We start from the raw sequence: 6,000 nt of genomic DNA on the forward strand, positions 1-6,000 counted from the left end.
GGGTGACATCCAGTAGAGTATGGTACCATATGTTCTATTAAATTGTGTTGAAGACAACCATTTGAACTCCATAGCTCAGATATTTTCTATCAGCTCTTTAAATTTTTCTTTCCATGCTTGTAGTTTGATTATTTTCATACTATTAAGAATTTCAGATGTTATTCTGAGTCTTTCATCCTGTGTAGTCATGAACACAACTTGGCACTTCTTGAGGGTTTTGGCCTTGGAAATTTGAGTTGTAACTTAAATTTGTAACATTATTCAATCATCATTATACATCATTTTACAATTTAATTAATTTAATTGCACCAAATGTTGCAATGGAAATGCCGTAAGGCAATAGCATATAACATTAATTAATGTTTTTTTGACAATTTTTGAGAGTCAGAAAAATATCAAGAAAAGGCAAGGACCATGCTACAGTGAAAACTTACATCTTGCTACCTCCGAGTAGGACCAAGCTCTAATCCTTGAACTCTATTGGAAAAGTTTAGTAAGCACAGAGTTTCTCCCATGTCATTTTCATGAGGACTAATTTGTACAAATAAAGTCTTTGTGCATCCTCGTGAGTGAACATGCATCATATTGGTGTTAGATGTTGTGGAAGGACTCTGAGACAAGACAATATCATACCATCTCTATATGAGCTCATTCCTTTTGCCATCAGCTCCCAAAACATGGCTCCTCCACCTGCTCTTCCCATGCTAGCAGAAGCATATATTTGTTTATAAACCATATCAAATAAATTGTCTCTCTAGTCGATGCCGAATCCTGGGTCTTTAGAGGATTTCCCAAAATCTACAAACAAAACTAGTTTCTTCAATATTCTGCTTCCATCTTCTAGATGGTTCTTTATCCAACCTAACTGAATAGTTAATAAATAAGAGAAAACTGCTCTTTGTATTCAGACTGATGCCCTTCCAAATGAACTTTCTTTGTGTACAGAGATATGCAGTGAATAATTAGGAATATGTTAATAAACCCCAATTTATTTCCCAAAATGATAAGAAAATAAGGGCAAACTCACTTCAGAAATTCTTAATGCTACCGTTCCATCTTCACTTAGATTGTGGTGGAAATAGGAAGCTTTCCCGAAGGATTGCACGAAGAAAACGAGACAGCATTAAGAAATTTAGTTAAATTTGGAGGAGATGAATGTGATGGCAAGGCAAATCTGTTAAACTTCAATGATCAAATATGCTGAATAAATCTGCCACTGTTGGAAGAGGAACATCTAATCCCATGAAGCCACTGATGCATTGGGCTGAAGGTCCCTCACCAATTTGAAGAATATACGGCTCTCTAATGATATTGCTCAAAGGAAACCAAGAAAAAAATGTTCTGACACCACAGGTCATTTATTATTAGCTCCATATTTGCTAAAATTTGCATTTTCTGTCTTCTTGCATAGATGAAGATGAACAATCTGCAAATGATAAGGAGAATTAGGGATTTAAAAATATAAATTTCCATGCCTGCTAGTTCCTAAATAATATCCCAATAACTACAGCACATATAAAGAGCAATTTCTTTGTAGGAAAAGAAAAGGCAAATCTGTTAAACTTAAACGATCAAATATGTTGCATAAATCTGCCACCAATGATGTTGAAACAGTACATTTATATTGGTCTCACGAAGAAGCATGAACCTACCAAGTTCCAACGCAAAAATATTTCTTAAAATGTATATATGGAAATGTGTTCATCTCTTTATTGGATGCGTTGTGCATTTGATATTCATGAGTTCTCTTCGTGGGTGCACTTCTTCTTTCTTGGCACACACTTAATGTTTGATTCTTGGTGACATGCTTGGATTTTTCAACACCTGGATATTTGCTTGTTGGCTCTCTCGGTCTGCTGGCTGAGATTCGAAAAGTGGAATGACAAAAACCAAAAGTGGAATTGCGTGGGGGTGGTTCCCTGGGAGTGAGCTTCACCAATGCACAATATACACCTAGTAGACTTGAAACCCAAATAAACCATTCCTAAGAGATCTTTGATATGACCAATGAGGAAGTTTAATTGAGTTGCCATTGACAATATCACAATCATAAAACGAAGTGCAAATAGAACATTGCTTGCCCATCCATTCACTATTCCATCTCATTGCTATGAACATATATGCATGACATTCATTACAGAGCCCTGGCATTGTTATGACTACAATTCAATGACTTTTGTTGGTGCAATTAAAAACATTGTGTGGTAGATGCAGCAAAAGGTGATAATGCCCATGTCATAGTACTCACACTAAGGTATGCCATTGATAATCATTGAGTATTGCAACCCTATAATATCTTGACTACAGCTCGACTATGATGCAAAGAATACAGTGACAAAATCTTTGGGCCATATACCAATTGTTATGAGAATAAGAACACCCAATAAAGCTGGTGGATTTCTGGAAAAGCTCAAAAAGTTTAACTGTATTATTTTGCCCAGAGAATGTTACAACATCCCCAATCCAATAAATCATTCATGGGACTTTAAACACCCTAAGTAGCTAAAGCTTCCATCTTTGACTTGCTTCTCCAACCCATGAATGCCTTGATAAGCATTTCTTCTAGGGCTTCATCTTCCTCAACTTCTTTGGGCAAACTCTATGTTCTGCTCCTTATTACTCACATAATGAATATATGTTACATCACCAATTCCCTACATCCAGAAGCTTCTTTCAATGGTGCATGTAGAATTGCTGCCAAAGGACAGGCTAGATATGTGTTCAAAAAAATAGCAACAAATTATTCATTAGCATGTATGCAGAGGATCTTTAGTACAGATAATGAGGAAGACGAACCCTTCATTATGGCCTCCTCCTTAAGAATGTGTACATCCAAGCTGCGTTGTCTTTTGATTTGGAAACCTTTTCAAGCACATGACATTCTCACAATAAATACCATCCAGAGGATTACTACACATTCAAAGTCGTTATAGCCATCCACTCATCCTCCATAGCTTATATCTTTATGGGAAGAAGAAAAGATGATACCTCCCAAGAACGAAATGAAGAGTTGTTCCAGCCTTGTACATTAAGTGCAGCTACTGGATCTTCAACAATGTTGCCAAATACAACATAATTATTACATTGACCATCATCGACAACGACTTCATGACTTCCCACAGCCGCATTCAATCATCAAACTAGGTGTAAAAATGGTTCCATTATGACATAAATTAAATTGTGTAATTTGTAGAGATTCAAGACTAATTTCCAATTAGCATGAGGCCTTATTATGAATGTATGATCAACACTTTTCAAGTATAAATTTCTATGAGAAAACAGTGGCTACCATTTAGGATACAAATAGATTTGCTAGGAAAGTTGACCATAAATCACTATTCGAACATTGCACACATGAGTGTTGTGCATAAGAAAATTGTTAAGTATCTTAACAACATGATTACATATAGCATAGGCAGGTAAGGAATACATCAGTTGAATAATTTATTCCCTTGATATCATGCAGACAGCGTATCCATATTCTGCCATTGCAGAAGCAAGTGTTCAATTTTTCTTTCGTTTATAAAAATGCAGAGAATGTTACCTCATTTTTAAGAGCAGAATCACATTTTTAAATGCCAAACCTAGGATCGATAATGCTCAAGAGAGCCCTGTTGAAAGAAATAATCACAAATGTATCAATGACATTCCTTTCTTCTTCCTACAAAGATGGTGGATTTATGGAAAAGCTCAAAAGTTTTAACTGTATCATTCTGCCAAGAAAATTTTACAACATCCCCAATCCAATAAATCAGTGATGGGAGTTTAAACACCCTAAGTAGCTAGAAGCTTCCATCTTTGACCTGCTTCTCCAATCCATGAATGCCTTGATAAGAATTTCTTCTAGGGCTTCATCTTCCTCAATTTCTTTGGGAAAATCTATGTTCCGCTCCTTATTACTCACATAATGAATATATGTTGCATCACCAATTCCCTACATTCAGAAGCTTCTTTCAATGGTGCATGTAGAATTTCTACCAAAGGACAGGCTAGATATGTGTTCAACAAAATAGCAACAAATTCTTCATTGGCATGTATGCAGAGGATCTTTAGTACAGATAAAGAGGAAGATGAACCCTTCATTATGGCCTTCTCCTTAAGAATGTGTACGTCCAAGCTGTGTTTTCTTTTGATTTGGAAACCTTTTCAAGCGCATGACATTCTCATAATAAATACCATCCAGAGGATTACTACACATTCAAAGTCGTTATAGCCATCCACTCATCCTCCATAGCTTATATCTTTATGGGGAGAAGAAAAGATGATACCTCCCAAAAACGAAATCAAGAGTTGTTCCAGCGTTTTACATTAAGAGCATCTACTGGATCTTCAACATTGTTGCCAAATACAACAGAACTATTACACTGACCATCATCGACAACGACTTCATGACTTCCCACAACCACATTCAATCTGAAGAAACAAAGTTGAATATCTCGAACAGGTGCATTAAATCATCAAACTGGCTGTAAAAATGGTTCCATTATGACATTAATTAAATTCTGTAATTTGTAGGGATTCAAGACTAATTTCCAATTAGCATGAGGCCTTATTATGAATGTAAGATCAACACTTTTCAAGTATAAATTTCTATGATAAAATAGTGACTGCCATTCAGGGTACAAATAGATCTGCTAGGAAACTTGACCAGAAATCACTATTAGAAAATTTCACACATGAGTGTTGTGCATAAGAAAACTATTAAGTATCTTAACAACACGATTACAAATAGCACGGGAAGGTAAGGAATACATCAGCTGAATAAGATATTTCCCTTGATATCATGCAAACAACATATCCATACTCTGCGATTGCAGAAACAAGTGTTCAATTTTTCTTTCTTTTCTAAAAGTGCAGAGAATGTTACCTCATTTTTAAGAGTTGAGTCACATTTTGTAAATGCCAGACCTGGGATTGATAACACTCTAGAGAGCTCTGTTGAAAGCAATAATCACAAATGTATCAATGACATTCCTTTCTTCTGCCTACAAAGATTAGCACCCCCAATCACACTTGTATGAAGCCACTGATGCATTGGGTTAAAGGTCCCTCACCAATATACGACTCTCTAATGCTATGGCTCAAAAGAAACCCAAGAAAACATTGTTCTAACACCATAGGGTGTTTATTATTACCTCCATATTTGCTAAAATTTTCATTTTCTGTCTTACAAACGTTCTGAAGCTAAGTTGTCTTCTCTGAGCATAGATGCAGATGAACAATTTGCAAATGATGAGGAGAATTAGGGATTTAAAAATATAAATTTGCATGCCTGCTAGTTCCTAAAGAATATCCCAATAACTCCAGCACATATAAAGAGAAAATTCTTTGTAGGAAAAGAAAAGGCAAATCTGTTAAACTTAAATGATCAAATATGTTGCATAAATCTACCACCAATGACGTTGAAACAATACATTTATATTGGTCTCACGAAGAAGCATGAAACTGCCAAGTTCCAACACTAAAATGTTTCTTAAAACGCATATATGGAAATGTGTTCACTTCTTTATTGGATGCGTTGTGCATTTGATATTCATGAGTTCTCTTCGTGAGCGCACTTCTTCTTTCTTGGCATGCACTTAATGTTTGATTCTTGGTGACATGCTTGGATTTTTCAACACCTAGATATTTGCTTGTTGGCTCTCTCGGTCTGCTGGCTGAGATTCGAAAAGTGGAATGACAAAAACCAAAAGTGGAATTGCTTGGGGGTGGTTCCCTGGCAGTGAGCTTCACCAATGCACAATATACACCTAGTAGACTTGAAACCCAAATAAACCATACGCCAAATTGACTTGAACAAAATTTCATATTTCTGACACATTTATGATCCTCTTAGATTAGCCATTTTCTTGGCTATTTTCGAACTTAGTTTTTACTTGTGTCTCTTCCAGTTTTCTCTACAAATCATTGCACAAACAATTGCCATTTAATGGCCCCTCAAACAGTAGATTCAATGAACCTTTTACCAAGCGAAATCATACCAATTTCCACGGCTAATTC

This window comes from Pinus tabuliformis, chromosome 2_1 (genome assembly GCF_031772625.1).
Source record: "Pinus tabuliformis cultivar Carrire ecotype Pingquan chromosome 2_1, CPIR1, whole genome shotgun sequence".
Taxonomy (NCBI): domain Eukaryota; kingdom Viridiplantae; phylum Streptophyta; class Pinopsida; order Pinales; family Pinaceae; genus Pinus; species Pinus tabuliformis.